Below are 24,518 nucleotides of genomic sequence, written 5' to 3'. Positions count from 1 at the left end.
AGCTGTGCATTCCTGCTTACTTAAATGTCTATTGTATTTATTATTGTTTTATAATTGCGATTTTTATTGTATATTGTATAGTGTGGATATGTTCTGTAGAGTCTGGATTACATTATTTACCTCTAAAGGGTATTGAGTTTTGTTTTCGTAGCCATTTGAATTAATGGTGAGTCCTTATTGTCCTATGTGTCTTCTTTATATTCTTTATTAAGAGGATCTCCCAAAAGTTCATTTTCACTTTTTTTCCCTTTGCCTTTGGAGACATGTCTTGAAAGAAGTTACTGTGGCCGATGTTGAAGAGGTTACTGCCTATGTTCTTCTCTAGGATTTTGATAGATTCCTGCCTCACGTTGAGATCTTTTATCCATTTCAAGTTTATCTTTGTGTATGATGTAAGAGAATGGTGGAGTTTCATTCTTCCACACATAGCTGTCCAATTTTCCTAGCACCATTTATTGAAGAGACTGTCTTTTTTCCACTGGATACTTTTTCCTGCTTTGTTGAAGATTATTTGACCATAGAGTTAAGGGTCCATATCTGGGCTCTCTACTCTGTTCCACTGGTCTGTGTCTGTTTTAGTGCCAGTACCATGCTGTCTTGATGATCACAGCTTTGTAGTAAAGCTTGAAATCAGGCATGTGATGCCCTTAGTTTTGTTTTTCTTTTTTCAACATTTCCTTAGCAATTCGGGGTTTCTTCTGGTTACATTCAAATTTTAGGATTGTTTGTTCCAGCTCTTTGAAAAATGCTGGTGGAGTTTTGATTGGGATGGCATTGAAAGCATAGATGGCTCTAGGAAGTATAGACATTTTAACAATGTTTATTCTTCTGATCCATGAGCATGGAATGCTCTTCCATTTTTTTGTGTCTTCTTCAATTTCTTTCAGGAGTGTTCTATAGTTCCTCGAGTACAGATCCTTTACCTCTTTGGTTAGGTTTATTCCCAGGTATCTTAGAATTCTTGGTGCTATAGTAAATGGAATTGATTCTCTCATTTCTCTTTCTATATTTTCCTTGTTAATGTATAAGAAAGCAACATATTTCTGTACATTGATTTTGTATCCTGCCACATTACTGAACTGCTGTATGAGTTCTAGTAGCTTGGGTGTGGAGTCTTTTGGGCTTTTCATATAAAGTATCATATCATCTGCGAAGAGAGAGTATTTGATTTCTTTGCCAATTTGAATACCTTTTATTTCTTTTTGTTGTATGATTGCTGTTACTAGGACTTCTAGTACTATGTTGAATGACAGTGATGAGAGTGGACATCCTTGTTGTGTTCCTGATCTCAAAGGGAAGGCTGTCAGCTTTTCCCCATTGAGGATGATATTCGCTGTGGGTTTTTCATAGATAGATTTTATGAAGCCGAGGAATGTTCCCTCTATCCCTATACTTTGAAGAGTTTTAATCGGGAATAGATGCTGTATCTGTCAAATGCTTTTTCTGCATCATTTGAGAGGACCATGTGGTTCTTCTCTCTTACTGATTTGTTCTATCACATTGATTGATTTGTGAATGTTGAACCACCCTTGCATTCCATGGATAAATCCCACCTGGTCATGGTAGATAATCTTTTTAATGTACTACTGGATCCTGTTAGCTAGGATCTTGTTGAGAATCTTGGCATCCATATTCACCAGGGATATTGGTCTGATATTCTCCTTTTTGGTGAGGTCTTTGCCTGGTTTGGGGATCAGAGTAATGCTGGATTCATAGAAAGAGTCTTGAAGTTTTCCTTCTATTTCTATCTTTTGAAGCAGCTTCAGGAGAATAAGTATTATTTCTTCTTTGAATGTTTGGTAGAATTATCCAGGGAATCCATCAGGTCTTGGTTTCTTGTTTTTTGGGAGGTTTTTGATTACTGCTTCAATCTTGTTACTAGATATTGGTCTATTCAGGTTGTCAATATCTTCCTGATTCAGTTTTGGAAGTTTATAGGTTTCCAGGAATGCATCCATTTTGTCTAGGTTGCTTAATGTATTGGCATATAACTATTGATAATAATTTCTGATGATTATTTCTATTTCCTTGGTGTTAGTCACAATCTCTCCCTTTTCATTAATAATTTTATTAATATGGGTCCTCTCTCTTTTCTTTCGGATTGGTTTGGCCAATGGTTTGTCGATTTTATTGATTCTTTCAAAAAACCAGCTTCTAGTTTCATGGATGTGTTCTACTATATCTCTAGTTTCTATCTCATTGATCTCTGTTCCAATCTTTATTATTTCCCTTCTGGTGTGTGGGGTTGATTTGATTTGTTTTGAACTTTGTCCTAAGGCACCTGTCTAACTCAAATGCATGTTTGCTCAGTGAGGAAATGCTACTCTGATTGGACAGGAACCTTAGTGTTTCTCAGCACTCTGAACCTCTAAAGTCACCATAGGGTATCAGTCCCAAGGCACCTGAGCCTTGCTTCATGGCTATACCCTGAGATCCATAGCACAGCCCTGGGGCCAGGACTCAAGGTTTCTGCAGATGTATGGAGTGACCCTTTGAGTTTTTCTAATAACCTACCCTGCAAATTCCAGCTGCCTCAGCAGTCTAGTATGTTCTGCTCATCTCAGCTCATTGAGACTAGGGTTTGCTTGGGTTCCACCTCTCTGCCCCAGAAGGAATTTGCCCCCAGGCAGAAAATTGGGTGATTCTGAAACTTCTTTTGTGTGTTTTCCTTCCCTCAGGGATCACAGTTCTGTGCTGCCTGTTTTTCAATGCCTGAAAGCAATTGCCTCATATATTTTGTCTAGCTTATAGTTATTATTGTGGGAGGGCAAATCTCCTAGTTACTCTATCAAAGATGGAATTGAAAGTTCTATATTTAACTTTCATATTATGATTCCAGATTATCAAGGGTAAGCTTTAAATTTCAGCATGATTTATCCTGATGCCTTCTTCTCTGGGCCAATCCCTATTCATTGTGAATGTGCTCAGGATAGAAGAGCAAAGCACATCTTAATGTATTTTTTTCTAAGAGAAAACAGTTGATGAAAAAAAATCTATATGATATTATAAATATTAAAGTCAAGTGTTAACTATTATTGTTTTGTTTTATTTCTTGCTTCTTATAAATAATTAAGAATTAATTATCTTATACTAAATGTAATTTTCTATATTGGCTTTTTATCAAATAACAATCTCTTCTTTTTATGTTTGATAATAAGACTTTGGTCATAAGGCAGTTTTAAATATCTGTTCACATAAGAATCTTCAAAAAGATGCTCTAAAACTAATAGTATGGTCTTATCAGAAGACTGTTGATCAGAATTAACAAGCATCTTGGCTTACAAATTCAATATTTATTATAGATTTCAGCTTCTAGGCTTAGTGGTGGAATGTACTGGCTTCCTAGAGGGTCCAATCAAGCTTGTAACCAGATGTTCTGGTTAATTGTATCCTTTAGCATGTCTCAGAGAAAGAGGACGCTAAAACTATAACCTCAAATTTATTTTTGTACCTTGCCAAATACCTAGGATGAAAAGCCAAATTTCATACAAATTCAGTGCATCAGTATATTGAATCAAACATGTTTTCATATCACTTGAATGCAGATTGGCCGGACTTTTATTTTACTGCACTCTTTCTGTTATGAAGCTTTTAGATCCATACTCTCCTTGGTTCATTTCTCATACACAGTTTTGGGTCAATTACAAGTCTGCCTCACTGCCTGCCTTGTTCTCTGCCAGCAAGATAAACACTGAACAGAGCCTTTTATCTTAGCGGGGCCTCTCCAGATACTGCATTAGAAAACTCTGCTCTCTTCAATGTACTATTTATGGGATTTTAAGTTTTTCTTTCACTTTGGGTGTGAACCCAAACTTTTCTTATGTAATGTAGCAGATGTGGTGATAAGTACAAGTGATTACCTGTCTTCCTGTGATTTTTGTCTGTGGCACTTCCTTTGGCTAATGGCTTTCAGCTGAGCTATTTTCTGGCACTAACATTATGAACTTGGGTTTACAGTATATTGTGGCTGAGGACTATTTTAAATTCAGGCATGTTGAAAGGTGACATACAACTGTGCTGGGCAGAGGATATTTATGGTGACAATGATCATAAATCCATTTGCGACTACATATCATTGCTCTACTTAACCAAGATAACCTGACCACATTAGAATGCTAGTTGCCCTCTGCTTTTGGTGAATGGTCTCTTAGACAGTTTCTTGAAGAGTCCCCATCAGCCACCTCCATCAGAATCATCCTGGGTGTTTGAGCTACACTAGACCTGTGTCAAGTGGTCAGGGTTGAAGACTGGAGCCTGCATTTTATTTATTTTTATTTTTTATACTAAAGATTATTTATTTGTTTATTTGAGAGGGAGAACAGAACAAGAGAGAAAACATACACAAGTTGGGGGTGGTACAGAGGGAGAGAAGACTCCCCGCTAAACAGGGAGTCTGATGTGGGGTTTGATTCCAGGACCTGGGATCACACTGAGCTGAAGGCAGATGCTTAACCAACTGAGCTTAAGCTCCAACGGATCTTACATTTTAAACAAGCATCCAAGGTGCCTCTCAGGGACAGAAAAGTTTCAGAACCACTTTCTTGATGAGATTTTTTAAATTAACATATAATATATTATTTATTTCAGGAGTACAGGTCTGTGAATCATCAGTCTTACCACAGTTCACAGCACTCATCATAGCACATACCCTCCCCACTGTCCGTCACTCAGCCACCCCATCCCTCCCACCTCCCTTCCTTCCAGCAACCCTCAGTTTGTTTCCTGAGATGAAGAGTCTCTTATGGTTTCTCTCTCTCTCTGGTTTCGTTTTGTTTCATTTTTTCCTCCCTTGACGAGAGATATTTTAAGATTTAAATTGGCAAAATATTGACTAATTAAATCTATGACCTGATAAGTTCATATAGCAGATGGTTTCACATAAATTTTTAGTCTAGCATTTTGCACTTATATATCTATTGCTGTGTTTATTGCAGTAAAGTTTTCTGTAGCCTGGACGAAAGACAGTTCCTCCACAGGGTGGGGAAAACCCACATTTCCTGTTTTGTCTGTATTGTCAGTTTCAATTAACAGACACACCTTTTCCCAACTTTCTTAATGGGATATAGCAAAGTCACCCTTACATTTCAGGTTCTTCTTTTTAAGATCGTCAGTTTTCTGAGCCAATTTATTTACAGTTGTAGAAAGTGATTATGCAATTTTCTCACTCTGAAGTGGAACTGATGGTGCCTCCTGAGATCCATGTAACTTTCTTCAGATGTTGTTGCTCATGTCAAAAGTATAATTGAATTCTTCAGAGGATGCTCTGATTCTCTGATATGACTAATCAAGAAATTGCTGGGCTGCCTGGGTGGCTCAGTAGGTGGAGCAGTGGACTCTTGGTTTCGGCTCAGGTCATGATCTCGGGGTCCTGTGTTGGCTCTATGCTCAGTGGGGAGTCTGCCTTAGGACACCCTTTCTCTCTGTCCACCTCGCCCTGGCTCACGCTCATGCAGGTGCACTCACTCTCTCTCTGTGTCTAGGATAAATGAATAAGTCTTTAAAAAAAAAAATGCTCAGGAAAAAAATGTCTCTGGTTGCCTATTAGGCTTCACGCTGTTTCCTGGTTTATTTTTTAGGATGTGCAAGAGCAGAAGCTCAAAGTGGCCTCTCACCTTTAAACTGCTCTCCATGCTTCTCTTATTCCCACAATAATTTCTCACAGCAGCCAGAATTATTCTTAGAAACATAATTCCAATCATGTCACTTCCTTGCTCAAAATTTTCCAACGGCTTCCTCAAGTGGGTGCTCTGTTGTACTGCCCTCCCCAGGATTGAGATACTAATTTCCTAAGATGCTGACAGCTGACAGCGCTCTGCTGGGTCTTTTTAAGAATTGCTTTGCTGAAGAGTGTTACCTCATCCAGGCCCCCCTTATGGCCACCTGCATTCATTGATGGGTGATGTAGAAATATTGAGCCTGTGTTGTATTAGTCATTTTAGTTTCAGTGCTTCTAGTGGGATAGGCTACAACATGGTTCAACTTTTCCCTCTATGAATCCTGCTTCTTTCACTCTTCTGTAGATATAGATTATAAGATTCCTTCCCAGAAATATCCTGCCCATACATTTCCACTTCAGTGTCTATCTCAGGGAACTCAACCTTCCACACTTTGCACTTCACTCAAAACCCATCCAAACTCCTTCCCAACAAAGCCATGTGCAGACCAGATCTGCCTGATGCCATCCTCCTCTCCCCACTCTGTCCTCTTTCGGGATTCCATTACAACCACTCAGACACTGCAGGTTTGTTCCTTCCTTGGGGTTTTTGCATTTCCCTCTGCCCAGAAAAGAATTGTCCCCCAGGATTCTGCGTGACCTGCTTCCTTCTCTCTCAGGCCTTTTCTGACCATCCTTCCTAAAGTGAGTGTCCTGATCACCCCTCTGTCTCCTTTCTTGGCTTTACTTCACAGCTGTTCTCAAGTCAACACTATATTGCATGTTTATTTGTTTCTTACACTTCTCCTACTTGAATTGGAGGCTTATGAAGTCAATGTCATGTACTGCTCAGAGCAGTACCTGACAAGTAACAACCATTCAAGAAATATTTTTGAATGGGTGGATGAATGAATAAATGAATGAGTACATGAATGACCCACAACTGATCACACCCACTTATACAGAATAGTCGAGATAAGAATGTACATCTATTTTGTTTTGTCTTTAAATCTTTGTATCCAGTAGATATTTTCACATATTATTTTCCATGCATTTCTTAGCTCCCTCATGTATTGGGGCTGTGTGACCTGAGTTAAGTTATTTAACCTCCATGCTTCAGTTCTCTTATCCATAAAAAGCACATAGCATGGGTTTTCTAAAGATTAAAATGATTGGAACAGTGCTTGAAATGTGGCAACTACTTCATAGGTATTAACTTGCTGTTTTTAGAATTAATATTATATCCTTTGACCTGAAATTGAAATTTACATTAAATGCTAAAAATAGCATATCATAAATAAATTTACTTACCTCATTGACTTCTGTTTGACCTTTTGGTTGCTTCCAAGTGGCTTCTTGATCATAAAATGCTGTAATAACATGTTTGGACATGACTTTTTAAAGTATCTGTGATTAGTTCCTTAGTCCACTGCTTATAGGTAGAATTGTGGCTTTAATTCTATTATGATGGTGGGCTACCTGTTACAGCAAGTAGACTAAAAAAGGTGTGATGGCTCAAATAGAGTTTATTTCTTACTCAGCACTCAAAGCAGGTGTTGATTCTCTCTCTTCTGGTGGTACTGTGTTCCACCATCTTCAGGGCCTCCAGGGTTAACACAAAAGTATGCTCCAGTCAGTAGAAGGAGAAATAAAGGATGGGGAAAGCACACCCCTTAAGCTGTGTGGCACAGAAATGATGCTACTCACACCAGCTTATGCTCCACTGGTGAGAGTGAGTCCCATGGCCTCACTTAGATGGTAGGGGGATGGGAAATGACCCTGGCTAACTTAGTCATTCCACCATAGGTGAAAAGACACATGAATATGTGGTGAAAAGGTAGCTCTCTTAGCCATAGCACATTTTTAACACCGTTCACAGATCATGCTAGAAAATCATGCAAAATGATAGTGTCCATGTACCTAATGAGTTCAAATTCATATTTCTCGAAGTAGAGGCAGTGTAATGAAATAAATAATAATTGGTCCTTGTAATATTTCTTTGAGGTATTGCCCTCTCATTTGGAGAATAAAGGTGCCAAACAATTACATCTTTTTCTCTCTGAAGTTTCTGAAACAAATTGAGAAATACACCCAGAAATCAGTTGGTGAACATAATACAGGAAATCCCATGTGTTGAACAGAAGCTGTGCTTGGGTCTGAAGTCAAAAAAGAGCTTTCAGTAGTTGGCTCCTCTTTCCTGATCTGGACTGGAGGCTTGCTACTGGAAAGAGTTGTGTCTAAAGAACATGGTTTATAAGGGCACCTACCCAGTGCCCTGAAAGTGGTAGCCCATGTTCTAATCACCAAGTCTAGGAAAACAGAAGCCAAAAAAAAAAAAAAATGGACTTCCTGGTCTTCCCAAGGAGACTGATACTCTTTATGCAGGTATATTTATTAGCTAGGAACAGAAGAAACTAATAAGAAACTTAACACTTTGAAGATAGCACAGTACCCAGAATAAAATCCACCATCCAGACATGGAGAGTGAATCTTGTGCTCAATTTCACTGGTCAGATAAATCAGTTCCCTTCCATTTGGAACTTGTGAGAAGTAGAGAAAGAATGGATGTTTCCTTTATACCTCATGAATAAGCAGAGGTCCCAAGTCTATGGGCTGTGATGGATGTTGATTATTTGTTCTACTCACATTAATCCTAGTAGTTTCCAGTTTTCACAAAGGGAAAAGAAGCAAGGTTCAGACTCCATGGAAATACCATATCTCACTTTTTCAAGTTGAATTGTGAAGAACCCAGCCACATGGTCACACGTAATTGAAAAGAAGACTGAATAATATGGCCTGGCAATATGTTCAAAGCAAGACAGACTTTGATGGACATTCAACTGACTGCATAACGCTAACCTGCATATTGTCCTTCTTCCTGAGCATTGATGAACTCTTCTGAAACTATCTTTAGTAGATATAAGAGTGGTGGTATAGGAAGAAGAAACAAAGGACTGTTTTTTCTCTCTTTGGATCTTAGGTAGTTTCCATACTACTCCCAGTTGGCAATGATGTAAATCAGAGGATGCTGTTGCTACATCATGGCCCTGTATCATCTCCTAGAATTAGAAGGCAAAAGTCGTATTCAATAGGTCTGCTAGCCCTTTCTCATTTTCCTTCCCCTTAGCCCACACAGATGTGGCCTAGAAATGTCCAGTGCCTTGAGTCAATCCCCTCACACATAGGCTGTGGCATATTGGTTAGGAATAAAAATTCCTGGAGTAGCTGAGAAATGTGTCTATCTTCTAATGCACTTAAACAGATTCACTGATAGACAGATATTTTTTATTAACATATAATGTATTATTTGTATTATTTGCTCCAGGGGTACAGGTCTGTGAATCAGTGAATTTCACAGCACTCACTCTAGCACATTCACTCCCCAATGTCCATAACCCAGCCACCCTATCCCTACCTCCCAACCCCCCAGCAGCCCTCGGTTTGTTTTGTGAGATTAAGAGTCTCTTATGGTTTTTCTCCCTCCCAATCCCATCTTGTTTCATTTTTTTCCCTCTCTACCCCCCACAACTCCCTGGCCTGCCTCTCAAATTCCTCATATCAGAGAGATCATATGATAATTGTCTTTCTCTTATTGACTTTTTACTTTGCACAATACCCTCTAGTTCCATCCATGTCATTGCAAATGGCAAGATTTCGGGTTTTTGATGGCTGCATAGTATTCCATTGTATATATACCACCTCTTCTTTATCCATTCATCTGTTGATGGACATCTAGGTTCTTTCCATTGTTTGGTTATTGTGGACATTGGTGCTATAAATATTTGGGTACATGCATTCCTTCAGATCACTACATTTGTATGTGTAGGGTAAATACCCAATAATGCAATCCTGGATCCTAGGTTAGCCCCCATTTTCAACTTTTTGAGGAACCTTCATACTGTTTTCCAGAGTGGCTACACAAGCCTGCATTCCCACCAACAGTGTAGGAGGGTTCCCCTTTCTCTGCATCCTCACCAACATCTGATAGATGGGTAATTTAAACAAAACCTTTGGTAGTTAAGAATTTCCAAGAATTATGGTGGGTAGTCATTAGGGAGTTACTGACAAACTTTTACTTATTTTATTTTTTTAGAAGATTTTATTTATTTTAGAGAGAGTGCATGTACACATAGGAGCGGGGAGGAAGAGGGAGAGGGAGAAAGAATCTGAAGCAGACTCTACACCGAGCACAGTGCCCCACTCGGGGCTTGATCCCATGACTGGGGTATGAGTTGAATGCTTAATGCACTGAGCCACTCAGATGTGCCTACTGACAAACTTTTAATCCAAAATATGATCCTAGCTCTCAAGTAACTTAGCACTGAAATTAAAGTGAGTGGTTTATGAAAAATACGAGAAAAGAGACCATTTTAGAAATTACACAGTACATAATCTGCCCCTACCTGATGATCTTAAATGAGGGTATTTTGCTCCTCCTTTATTCTTCAAACTTGGGAACAATAGCAATGAATAACTGGATGTCCTTCAGCATTTTAGCCACTTAAACAGATGTCTCGAAAGATAAGATTATATTTGGGGCAGATGACAACTGAATGATATGCATGCCTCAGGCCCAAGTTTAGTAGGATAGGCTAAAAATGTTGACAATATTTTAAACTGTGAAATAAACTTTTATCATTTTATTTGGAATCATACCCCATGCTTATTCCATATATCTCTGTTGTGAAAATAAATTATTTTATTTAGGAGTAAAATTACTGTCTAAAACACAATTTCTTTTAAAAACATAAATCATCTAGCTGATCTCCAGCTAGCTGAAGTAGTCTCAGGGGGCTTAAGTGGGTAGGAGAAGAATAAATGAAACTAGATGGGATTGGGAGGGAGACAAACCATATGTGACTCTTAATCTCACAAAACAAACTGAGGGTTACTGGGGGGAGGGGGTTTGGGAGAAGGGGGTGGGATTATGGACATTGGGGAGTGCTGTGAGTGCTGTGAAGTGTGTAAACCTGGTGATTCACAGACCTGTACCCCTGGGGATAAAAATATATGTTTATAAAAAATAAAAAATTAAAAAAAATAAATAAAAACATAAATCAGCACACTTTTCAAAACTATCTAGAACTGTAATTCCTCTGAGACATTAAAAAATGCCTACAGGTATGTTATCACTGAATGTCTTAACTCAAAATGCATGCTTCATTAGTAAGGACCAATTCCATCCTATTTCTGCCAGAGAATGGTTGTGGTAAGCTCATTCACAGATGTTCTGGTGAGAGCTGGATATCTTAGCTCATGCTGTTATAACAATACCATAGACCTGGGGCTTGAATGAATGACAATTATTTTTTACATTTTGAGAGGCAAGGAAGTCTAAGATCAAGATATTGGCAAATTTTGTTTCTGGAGAGAATCCTGTTTCTAGCTTGCAGATGGCTTCCTTCTTGCTGTATGTTCACATGGTAAGGAGAGACAGAGAGGAAGGAGGGAGGGAGAGAAGAGATCTCTGGTATTTCCTCATAAAGGCTCTAATCTCATCATGAAGACTCATCTCCATGATCTCATCTAGATTTAACTACTACCCAAAGGCCTCATCTTCATGTACTATCACATTTGAGGCTAAGAATTCAAGGTAGGAATTTGGGGTGGGGAGATACAAACATTCAGTCTGTAATCGTAGGTTAAACACATCTTGTATTGAGTCTTTGAGACTGTGGATCATTTCTAAAAGCCTGAATCAGGCTGGTGTAAGAGTCAGGGGCACAGAAAAGAAATGCAATCCCATGAAATCTCTGCTTCTCTTTAATTCTCAGAGATGATTGTTTTGTTCTAGCATTCAAAGCTAGAACAAAGCCATGTTAGAACATCAAGGAAGAGTGTCCAACAGGAAGAAGCAAACTCATGGAATATGTCAAAGGGTAGAATTTGAAGTGATAACTTAAGATAGCTTGGCAAATATCCATCCTAGAGTTTTCTAAATATTTAATGCTATTAGTGTTTGAAAGATGGTTTGTACATTTCCAAGAAAACTAAAATGAGACATTATTGAGTAGTTATAATTACATTATCTTTAAATAACAGATGACAAATATTGAATCTTTTGTTCCATTATCTTGCCTTACTTATTGATTTTTAGAAAATAGATCCCCATCGGGCTATTAAAAATTTGGACAATATCAGACACCTCTTCAACTAACTTTAGTAGTTTTTAAATATTAGCGTTATCTGTGTTATATGTTTATTCAGTTTTAAAACATTTTGAGGTACTATTAATACACAAGATATATGGGGATTTACGTAACTTGAAGGACATGGTATTATAAAAAGTGACTATATAATTTATTATCCAATCCAGGATGCTTTTGAGACTGATAAGGGATATGTTAATGATATCAAGACAATAGGCATATACTGAAATTATCCTGGTCAATAGGAGCATGGGTTGCACTTACTCTTTGTGTCAAATTACTTTGTGTACATTTATGAAATGACCTGAATTGGTTTAAATCAGGAGTCTCCAAATTATATCCCACAGGTCCCATATAGCCTGATGCATAGCTTTGTAAATAAAGTTTTATTGGAACACAGTGACAACCACTTGTTGACATGTATTCTGTAATTTCTTTTGTTCTATTCAGCAGTGCTGAATCAGTATAGTGGAGACTGCTTAACCCACAAGGCCTATAATATTTATTAACTGGCCCTGTACAGAAAAAAACCCTGGGCTAGGTCATATCTAAGAGCTAATGTAGATCTAACATTTTTTGATTCTTTATTATTCTTGTTGCTTCAACTAACATATTTTTTGTTGAATAAAGAAAATGCTGTCCTCAGGCAATTTTAATTCACGTTTTCTAGATTATGTCTTGATGAAAAGCATCTGTTAGACCTTGACTCTGGAAGTGAACCTGGTGAGGGTTTGCTGATTTGTTTCTGGGGTGGTGTGGTAGAGGTCTATGGGAAGATCCCTGAGTAGCCCAGAGGAAGAAGAGGGGTCCTGGGTGGGTTGTGTGAAGTTCTCAGGATCCTGAAAAAAGATGATTCATCAAACATCTGTGGTGGGAAGGACCCCTTGATCCCAAGAGCCCTGACACATTTTAAGGTTACCAGTATATCTGGCAGTCATTCATTAATCTTAGCCTCTTATAAGAACATCTAAATAGGGGTGCCTGGCTGGCTCAGTGGGTTAAAGCCTCTGCCTTCGGCTCAGGTCATGATCCCAGGATCCTGGGATCGAGCCCCGCAATGGGGGGGTCTCTGCTAAGCAGGGAGCCTGCCTCTCTCTCTCTCTCTCTCTCTCTCTCTGTATACATGTGATCTCTCTCTGTCAAATAAATAAAATTTAGAAAAAAGAACATTAAATAAAAAATCCCACATCATTCTCATTGATTTGAATCAAAGTTTTTTTTTTGTCCTAAAACTTCGTGTTTGAGTTACAATCTTTTGAATGAATTTGAATAATTGAATTCTGCCTTGAAGAACTTGAACAAAGCTTTAGAGGTAGGTTTGTGTATATATGTGAGGGAAGTGGATCATGTAGAGCCTTGTGTAGACTTTGATTTTTCAATGAGTGAGATCCAAGCTACAGCAGGGGTTTGAGATATCTGATTTATGTTTTTAAATGCTGAATACAGACAGCCATTATGTGGAGATCAGAATAAAGGAGTTTAATAGAATGGATATATAATGAATACATATTTATTCCAGTTTAGTCAGACTTCTGTATTCAGGATATATGTATTTTAGGATGGGGTGAATGAATACACAAAAACATGTCATCAGCATAAATGATATTTACAAGAGAGGGACTAGAGGTTATGAAGGGAGTAAGTACAGATAGAAGTCAGAGACCTAAGCCCTTGGGTATATTATGCTTAGAAGTTAGGGAGATGAGACAGAATCTGGAAAGGAGACTAATGAAGAATGGCAGGCCAAGAAGGAGGAAAATCAAGTGTTGTGGATGCCAATGAATAATTAGTAGTAGGAAGAAGTAATCTGCAGCAAATGCTACTGATTGATCAAGTAACATGACACTGGGAATTGACCACTGGATCTGATCAGCTAGAAGTCACTGGTGACACTGAAGAGCAGTTTCAGTGGCTTGGTATGGTTGAAAGCCTGATTGGTGTGTACTTAAGAGAGAATTGAAGAAGGATTTAAGTCCTTTGGTGTAAGCAACTCTTTCACTTCTCCAGCCAGAGACAACCAAGAATGTATTGTAGCTGAGCAAGCTCAGTTTGTTGTTCATTTCAGTGAGAGAGACCACACACTGTGGAGAATGGTGGGCATCTCAGCAAGATGTTTGGTAGTTTGGGGGAAGTTTTAAGTAACTGGATCTTTGCTCTGGATTGAAACCGTCTGGAAGAGAGATAATTCTATGATTGGCTATCTTAATAAAACTTGCCATCATAGCAGGGCAACTAGAGTGTGGTCAAAGCTGTCATTAGGAAAGAAGTAGCATTCACTTGCATTAGGAGAGGGTGGTGGTTTGTGGTTTGTGCAGTGACCTTGCTTTTGTCTGTTCTTAGATAAAATTATGAAATGTTTTTATTTTTTTATTTTTTTGACTACTTTATCATGGTTACAGTATGACCTTCTCTGATGTCAATGTTCTGTAAAGTTGTTTATCTTCAAAGGAAAAACACCAAGGTCTTGCTGTGAGTGATGTGTTATTAGTAGACCACCAATGAGGAAAGACTCAGAGGGAAGTAGCTTGCACAAGGTTTGAGTTTTGTAACCAAACGTTATTATTTGTGCTCCATCTCTTATTCATGAAACAAAAAAATTAACATTTTTTTCTGTCTCAGTTTTCCACCCCTGAGACTCCAGGTTTTGGGGGCTTAGCATTTACCTAGCACAGGTCACTGCAAGTTTCATAAACGGGGCATAAGATGGTAAGATGTGAAATCTCAGTAAAAGTCTATTGTAATGGAATAGTCTCATTAAATTTATTTGGCCATTGTAACAAATAGGTTATCCATTTCAAATTGATTAATAAGACACCTGGGAATATTTCCTTGAATATATCAAAGCCCAAAGTCTTCATTTGTGTGTCTTTTCATGATTGTATTTCTTACTTGGGAGAGATAGGTTACTTTTCTGTATCATTGGGAAGTAAATGCCTTTAGGCCATGGGTTAGTACCTACTTGAAGTACTTAATTTTAGTGAATATTGAACAGTTACTTAAAAAATCCTTTTTATTAAATTAACTGTTTGGTACCATTATTACATTAACAATTATTTTGGATAATAAGATCTTTATTTTTTAATATATTTTTTTTGCACACTTCGTGAGAGAATTCAAAAAGTATATTCAAAAAATAAAAATTATTATAAATTTGCATAAAATTAGTCCCATGGGAAGTTTAATTTTATCTCCCACAGTTTAAGTGATTTTTTTTTCTGTTGTTTTCAGTTGGATGAACCAAGAGTACTTACCATAACAACTGTGGTTATTACCACTGAGATAAGTGGTCCTTTATTCCACCAACACATTTATCAACACGTTCATAGTACAGACATTAAAAATACGTGGCATAGAAAGAAAGCCTCTGTCATAACACCAGCCACCAGGACCCCTCTCTAGATACATTCATGATTATCAACTTCTTTTATATCATTCAGAGATAATCAATGCTTATACAAGCATGTACAAATGTATTCTTTTTACCTTACATTTACCTTACATTTTTACCTTTGCATTTTCTTTTTCACTTAACAATGTATCTTGAGGATTGTTCCATTACAAAAATATATAAATAAAGCAATTTCATTCCTTTGACCAGTTAAAGTAGTATGTTTTATAGCTATGCAAAGGTTGTTTCAAAAACCCATATTGTCAAATGTTTATTTTCAACCTTTTATTATTATAAATAACTTGTCATTGCACAACATTATATATGTCCTGTGTATCTGGGGGACAAATTTCCAGAGGTAAAATTTCTGGATTCAAAGTCATTGACACTTTAAATTTCAGTAGTTATTGACAAATTTCTATGTACAGAAGTTGTACCAATTTCCAGAGTATTAGTGTTGTACATTGACACCTTACTAAACTTTATTTTTGTAATTATTTAAAAATTATTCTCAAGTATTTTTCAGTTTTACAACCAAATTATCTACATAATGACAATTTTATTTATTCTTTTCCAGTTTAATAGATCTTATTTGTTTTCTTTTTGATTGCTTTAGCCAATAACTATTAGCTCTGTTAAATAACAGTGGTACTTGGGGCGCCTGGGTGGCTCAGTGGGTTAAATAACAGTGGTACTGCTGGTGTGAAGAAATGTATCTACTATTCTCCACTAAACCTTTTGCGATGTGGATGTGTATGCACAGTCATTTATTCATTTTAAGTAAATATACACTTCTACTCACCTTAAGATTTAAAAATATTAAAAATGGATATTAATTTTTACAAAATATCTTCATAGCCAGCATCAGTTGAGGTGATTTTTAAAAAAATTTATTTATTTGACAGAGAGAGAGAGACAGACAGAGAGAGGGCACAAGCAGTGGGATCAGCAGAAGGGCTCAATCCCACGACCCTGGGATCATGACCTGGACTGATGGCAGGCACTTAACGACTGAGCCACCTAGGTGCCCCAAGGTGGTTCCTAATGTTAAATAAACCTGTGTTACTTGGATAAACCCTACTTAATCAGACACAATATTGTTTTAGAGTATGCATGGATTCTTTTGGTTAAATATATACTTTTTAAAGATTTTATTTATTTATTTGACAGAGAGAGAGCATGAGAGGGGAGAAGGTCAGAGGGAGAAGCACTCTCTCTGTGGAGCTGGAGCTGGAGCTGGATGTGGGACTCGATCCTGAGAGTCCTCGATCATGACCTGAGTTGAAGGCAGTGGCTTAACCAACTGAGCCACCCAGGTGCCCGGTTAAATATATCTTATCAGTATTTTTTCATAAATATATTTCTAAATATTTTATTTATTTATCTGAAAGAGCACAAGTCGGGGTAGTGGCAGAAAAAGAGAGGAAGCAGACCCAAGCTGGGCAGGGAAACCTACATAGGGCTTGATGCTAAGCTCAATCCCAGGACCCTGGCATCATGACCTGGGAAGAAGGCAACTGCTGAATTGACTGAACCACCCAGGTGCCCCACATACATATTTTAAGTGAGGTTGATCTCTAGATTTCTTTTCCAGCATTGTCTCTTATGAATTTGGGTATTGAAGTTTAAGTAAAATATTTCCTTTAAAATAATTGGGAAAGTCCCCTTTATATTATATGCAGGAACAGTTTAAACTCACATTAGAATTATCTATATGGTTTGTATAATTCCCTTGTGAACACATCCGGACCCAATGCTTTTTGATGGCATCCTTTGACCATTGCCTTTATTCTTCTATGAAAAATAGTGAGTTTATATTTTTGTTATATTCTGAGATCAGTTGTAGTAAATTATGTTTTCCCAGAAAATTATCCTTTCTGGGATGTAGAGTTGTTTTCTGGTTTTGTAATTGACTTTGTCTTATTTTATTTTATTTCTTTTCAGTGTTCCGGAATTCATTGTTTATGCACCACACTCAGTGCTCCATGCAATATGTGCCCTCCTTAATACCCACCACCCAGCTCACCCAACCTCCCACCTCCCTCCCTTCCAAAACCCTCAGTTTAATATATTATCATGTGTATTAAAATGAGTGGGGATTCTATTTTCAATACACAAAAATATTTCTTTTCATATATTGAAAAGAGAATTCCTTTCATTTAATATATGCATATATGATCGACAGGATTATGTTAAGTTTTATATGTCTTTGATTTACATATCTGCTAAAGATAAAATTAATGGAATTGAATAATTCCCACTGTGTTTCACCTGTTTTTCATGCTCTCTTTCTGTTTTATTAATGCTAAAGCTATGTTACCTAGCAAATAGGGACTCCAAATCATTGTCAGGTCTTTGTTGTGGACTCCATCTTTTGTCAGTTTAAATAACATCTAAATTTGGCTCTTATTTGTCACTTTGGGGAACTTTCTGTTCTGCTCCTTCACACAGCTTAGTTAACTACAGCTGTGTGAGAACTCTTTACATCTGGTAGAACAGTCCCCATTCTATGCCACTGGGCCAGTCATTCTTCAACATTTTCTTATCTCTTATTTGGTTCTTTGTTCTTTAATATAACTTTTAGAAGCAAATTGTCATGTTCCAAGATGAGTGTTTTGGAATTTTTATTAGAATTGCATTGTAGGGGCGCCTGGATGGCTCAGTTGTTAAGTATCTGACTTTGGCTCAGGTCATGGTCCCAGGATCCTGGAATCGAACCCTAAATTGGGCTCCCTGCCCCCCAGGAACCCTGCTTTTCCCTCTCCTAGTCTTCCTGCTTGTATTCCCTCTCTTGCTGTCTCTCTGTTAAATAAATAGATAAAATCTTAAAAAAAAAATAATTTCATTGTATCCGTGAATCATTTGGGGTACAGTTGTTATCTTTACAATACTAAGTATTCTTGTCTGTGGATAGGAACATCTTTTCATTTGTTAAATCTTCTATAATTTCCTTCAGTAAAGCTTTGGAATTTTCTGTGAGTGGATCTACAACATCTTTTGTTAGTTTTTTTTACTGGTATTTTATAAATATTGTTGCTATAATAAATAGCATCTTTCCAAATCATACCTTCTAATTGTTGCTGATTAATGTATAGAAATGCAATTTAGCTTTGTATACTGGTCTTACATCTTTCTGCTTTACTGAAGTCTCTAAATATTTCTGATCAGTCATGCTATCTGCAAATAATTGCATTTTTATTCCCTCTTTCACTCTTTATGTCTTAAATTTTTTTCTTGGCTTTTGGCACAATTAGATCAGCTACTACCAGGTGATTAGGAGTGATGTTAGTGGACATCTCTGTTGTGTTCCTGATTTTAAGAGAATACTTATAATACTTTCTGGTTCAAGATGTATTTTTAATCTATTTTTATAGATGCACTTTATCAGGTTAAGAAGTTCCCTTCTATTTTGAGCTAATTAGCAATTTTAATTATGAATCATTGTGAAATTTTTAAAAAATTAAAGGATTTCATTTATTTATTTGAGAGAGAGAGAGCAGAGAGAGAGAGAGAGCATGGGTGAAGAGAGGGATAGAGGGAGAGGGAGAAGCAGACTCCCCACTGAACAGGGAGCCCAATGTTGGGCTGGATCCCAGGATGCTGAGATCATGACCTGAGCTGAAGGCAGATGCTTAACCAACTGAGCCACCCAGAAGCCCCTCACTGTTAATGTCTTGAATGTTTTTTCTATGTCTACTTGAATCATCTCATTTACAAAAATGTGCTAATGTAGTGATTCTCTTCTATATACAATGATGAACTTAATATATTTCAACTAATTTCTGTCTCTGTGTCTTCTCTGCTACTGACTTTTAGTGGATTATCATTTTAAATATTTACTTTTGTGTTCTGGAATGTGCTTATGCTGCTTTTAGCTTATTTTTATATATCTCTTTTGAACCCAGATATCAAAGATGAAAAGATTAGTGTGCTTGCACTGCCTTCAATTTTCCTTCCTCATTATCTTCCCAAACATTTTTATTTCTATTTCTTCACCATCAGTCTCTGAATATTTACATTTTGTTCTGTAACAATAATCTTCCTATTTCCATACTTGGATAATATCTAAATTACATTAGAGTCATGCACATCCACTTCCTTTGCTATAGTTTCTCCTTTCAACTCGGAGTTAAATGAAATCCATCCTCTAGTATTTTTTCAATTTTGAGGGGTATTCACTATACAAAGAATTGCACATATTTAATATATAAATTTTGATGACTTTAGAATTATGCAAACACCTGCAATATCATCACCATAAACAGACACATGAAAAGTTATTCAGCATCACTAATTATCAGAAGAAAGCAAAGCAAAATCACAATGAGATATCTCCTGCGCTCTATTTTTAAGAAGAGCTCTTGGGAAGTATGTTTCCTATTGCCTGTATGCTTGATCAAATGTTTGGCTGGGTTTTAAAGTCTTGGCTTAACATTTTTTCTCACTAAGAACTTTGTTAGCACTTCTTCAACATCTTTTAGTGATGAATATCATAAGGAAATCTGAGGTTGGTCTGAATTTTTGCAAATGAAACTTGATCTTTCTGCCTAGCTGATCAAAAATTTTTGAGTATGTGTCTCATTCTTTATTCTCAAAATTATATTTTGAAAACCTTCAAACCATAGGCAAATTTTAAGGATAGTACAATGACTATCCATATATCCTTTACCCAGGCTTACCAATTCTTTTTTTTTTTAAGACACATTTATTCAGCATCATGATCAGACTATTACATTTAGCAATCAACAGCGTGGGTGCAAAAAAAAAAAAAATACTACATTAAAACTTTGTTGGAAAGCTTTACATTTTCCACAGAACAGAAATGAAAATAACCTGTTACACAATTAGTCACAAATACAGTCCTCGATTTTTTTGCCTATACAAATGGGTATTGTCTAAAACATGTCTTCTTTGTAGCAGGTAGGCCCTGCCACCACTGTGCTTGGCTGAGTTCACAAATCTGTTGTAACCTATAGCTTCCCTGTCACTTCTCTGGCTCTCCTCTCCTGCTAAGCTTTGTTTTCTGGCAGTAATTAAAACCTTTTGCCACTGCTGTAGTTATTGCTGCTGCTGAAACCATCACAGGCACCTTGGCTTCGTGGTTTGGCGAAGTATTGGCCTTCACCACCATAGGGGCCAGAACTTCTGCCTCCAAAATTTCCTCCATTCATGGGTCCAAAATTTGAGGATTGATTGTTATAACTGCCCAAATCATCATAGCTTCTGGCACCTTCAAAGTTGCTTCCATCATTACCAAATCCATTATAGGCACCCCCCTGCCACCCTATTCACCACCACCTCGACTGCCACCAAAGCCACCAGGATCACTGAAGTTGCCTCCATGACCAAAGTTGTCATTCCCACCAAAACCACCACCAAAGTTTCCAGAAGCATTTCGACCTCTTTGGCTGGATGAAGCACTAGCCATCTCTTGCTTAGATAGGGCTTTCCTTACTTCACAGTTGTGGCCATTCATAGTGTGGTATTTTTTTTTTTTTAAGATTTTATTTATTTATTTGTCAGAAAGAGAGAGAGAAAGCACACAAGCAGGCAGAGAGGCAGGCAGAGGTGAAGAGAGAGGCAGGCTCCCTGCCAAGCAAGGAGCCCGATGCGGGACTCGATCCCAGGACCCTGGGATCATGACCTGAGCCGAAGGCAGCAGCTTAACCCACTGAGCCACCCAGGCATCCCCATAGTGTGGTATTTTTGAGTGACAATCTTGTCTACGGAGTCATGGTCATCAAATGTTACAAAAGCAAAACACCTCTTTTTGCCACTGCCTAGGTCAGTTATGATTTTAGCCACTTCAATGTTCCCATACTGTTCGAAATAATCTTTTAGATGATGTTCTTCAGGGTCTTCTTTAATGCTACCAACAAAAATATTATTCAAAGTAAGGTGGGCACCACGTCTTTGAGAACTTTCCCTCGAGACAGCCTTCTTTGGTTCCACAACTCTTCCACCCACCTCCTGTGGCCTTCATTCATGGCTGCCCCCACCTCCTCCACAGGGACATGTGTGACAAACCCAAAGCACTTGGGTGCACTATGGAGCACTTGGTAGTTGGATCTCTCATTACCACACAGTCCCTAAGTTCCCCATTGCTCAAAATGGCCCCTCAGACTCTCATCAGTCATTTCAAAGCCCAAACCTCCAAAGAAGAGCTTCCGCAGCTGTTCAGGCTCCTGGGAGACTCTGACTTAGACATGATGGCGGTGGGAGGGGAGGCTTTAACAATGCTTACTCAGTAGTGTCCATGGGCAGAAAGAAAAGCAGGCTTACTAATTCTTAATATTTCCTCACACTTGCTTTATTATTGTTGCTATCTATCCATATACACACATTTTTTTAGTTGAACCATTTGAAAGAGAATTGAAGACATCATGAAACTATACCTGTAAGTACTTAAATAATGCCTATTAAGAAGAAAGCCATTTTAAAATGATTTTATTTATTTATTTGACAAAGAGAGAGACAGTGAGAGAGACAGCACAATCAGGGGGAGTAGGAAAGAGAGAAGCAGGCCTCGCAGTGAGAGAGGAACCCAAGGTTGGGCTCTATTCCAGGATCCTGGGATCATGACCTGAGCAGAAGGCAGATGCTTAAGGAATGAGCCACCCAGGCATCTGAGGAAGGATATTTTCTACACAACCACAGCAACATTATTTTTGAAGATTTTTACATTAATTTAAAAATATTGTCGAATACACAGACTACTTTATTTGTAAGGATCTTTCAGGAAAACTATTTTACATGCCCACCCTGTAATTTAGCCTGATGGTTAGCAAATTCTTTTAAGACAGTGATGTTTCATATTTTGAGCTCAATGGCTCTTCAAGAAGCCTGATCCTAGCTTTCTCTTCTGATACATATCTACACAGAAGATGACACACGAGATTTCATGTAAATTCAAAGGGTACACAAACCCACTGAATCCATAGTTGACAATACCCCTGGGGATGGGGAAGTCTACAAACTCCAAATTAAGTTTTCTCAACATCTCATCTAAATTCTTTCTCTTCGTGTATTTACCTATTTAAGATCACAGTACTTAGCGAAGATGGGGAGAAATTGATCTTATATCCACCCACTTATTTTTTCCGTTTTAATTATGCTTCTTTCAAAGAATCTCTCCCTTCCGTCTTTCCTTCCCTCCCTTCTTCCCTTTCTTCCTTCCTTTTCTTTCCCTCTTTCTTTTTTCTTTTCTTTTCTTCTCTTCCTTCTTTTCTTTCTTTCTTTCCTTTTTCCTTCTAACTTCTTTCTTTGCTAATGGAGATATTACTGTATATAGTAAGATGCATGGATATTATTTATAGTTTGTGAGTCTTGGCAAATGTACATGCTAGCCAAACTAATAGTTTATTGAAGATATGCAGTGTGTCCACCATCCTACAAAATCTAGTCAAGCCCTCTCCTCTCCAGAGGCAACTGCTATATTGATTTCTATCCCTGTAAATTATTTTTTGTTTACTTAAAATTTAATTTATATAAATAGAATAATAATGTATGAACTTTGGAGGGGGGGGTTCTGACTTCTTTTCCTTAACATAGATTCACTCATGTTGTTGCGAATATTGGAAGGTTATTGTTATTGTTTATTGTGGGGTAGTATTCAATTGTATGACTATAACACAATATATTTAACCATTCCCTTGATGAGATATTTGAGCTATTTATAGTATTTAGTTAATATTGAGCTTCATTTAAGTTCTTGGGTAAATCTTTTATTTGTAAATCTGTGTCTTCATTTTGGGAGAAACAAAAACTAGGAGTAGAATTAGTGAATCATAAGGTAGGTGTATATTTATGTAATCTACCTAAAATGCTGTCCAAATATTATTTACACATACCCCCAGTGGTATGTATTATATATATTAGTATATGTATTAGTATGTGTATGTGTATATAATATGTATGTATTATATGTATTAGAGTATTATGAGCAGTGTATGCTTCTTTTTCAACAACTGGTATTGTAAACCTTCTAGGTTTAGCCAGTCTATGAGTATGAGGTATTATTCCTTTGGTTAAAATTTACATTTCTTTTAGGACTAATAAAGTTGAGTAAGTTTCTATGTATTTATCATGCCTTTTTTTTTTTTTTAAAGATTTTATTTTTTTATCTGAGAGAAAGTGAGAAAATGAGAGAGAGACAGACAGACAGAGAGAGAGAGAACATGAGCAGGGGAACAGCAGAAGGAATGGGAGAAGCAGACTACTCAATGAGCAGGGGTCCAGACATGGAGCTCAATCCTGGGACTCTTGGATGGTGACCTCAGCTGAAGGCAAATGCTTAACCAACTGAGCCACCCAGGCACCCATTCACATCTATTCTTTTCTGAATTGTGTCTTCTTTTTGCCCATTTTACTGAGCTTTTTGTATTTTATGATTAATCTCTAAAAATTCTTTATTCTGGAGACATGTTCTTTTTTGATACTCAAATACATAAAAATATATATAGAGAGGGATCCCATTGTTCATGGATTCCATAATTTGCTAAAATGAATTTGCAATTTCAAAATCAATTCTCAGGGCTCTTCCATGGTTTCTTATAAAAGTGAGCAGAACTGTGAAAATTTTGAGTGACCGGATGCATCTGTTCCCAGATGAGATCAAAGCATGCTCTGCTTTGTTGCTTCTGCTCATTCTATAAATAAATGCCCTTTTTAAGCCTACTGAGTGCCAAGTTTTATGTTTTTGTTATCTTATTTGCTGATGATTTTGTTGTTTAAAATGGCCCCTAAGTGAAGTGTTGTCTGGTGTTCTGATGTACAAGAATGGGGTGATGTACTTTATGGAGAAAATATGTGTGTTAATTAAGCCTCATTCAGGCAGGAGTTATGGTGAATCAATACTATATGCTATATTAAATAATGTCTTTAAAGAAAAACACATATGAAACAAAGTTATATATTAGTTAGTTGATGAAAATATTGTGACCAAAGGCCTATAGGAACCAAACCCTGTATTTCCTCTAGGCACAATAGTTATAGTTATATATTAGTTATAGTTATAGTTATATAATAGTTATAGTTAGGCACAACAGTATTTGTTAATTTCATAGAATTTAACTATTGCAAATAATGAGAATTGACTATATGTATCATGTATCTACCTACCTCTCTACCCATCTATCATCTAAATTTTCTCCCAGTCTGCAAACTGACTTTTCATTTTGTAACTGGTTCTCTTTTGAGGAGCAAAATTTTTAAATTATATGAAGAAGCATCAATCTTTTTTAAAAAAGATATTACTTTTTGAAATCAATCTAAGAAATAAAATCTTTATCCATTTTAACTTTTCAAAGATATTCTATTATATTTCTAT

At 37.1% G+C, this 24,518-nt stretch overlaps 1 pseudogene; it reads right to left on the bottom strand.

Annotated features, from left to right (window-relative positions):
* The window catches only part of LOC132014543 (heterogeneous nuclear ribonucleoprotein A1-like 3), a 58,695-nt pseudogene extending 37,326 nt beyond the window's left edge, over nt 1-21,369 (bottom strand).
* Nucleotides 21,370-24,518: the final 3,149 nt, after the last annotated feature.

Source organism: Mustela nigripes, chromosome 3 (genome assembly GCF_022355385.1).
Source record: "Mustela nigripes isolate SB6536 chromosome 3, MUSNIG.SB6536, whole genome shotgun sequence".
In the NCBI taxonomy this organism is placed as follows: Eukaryota; Metazoa; Chordata; class Mammalia; order Carnivora; family Mustelidae; genus Mustela; species Mustela nigripes.
The sequence above is the reverse complement of the archived record's forward strand: the minus strand, read 5'-3'. Positions and strand labels throughout refer to the sequence as shown.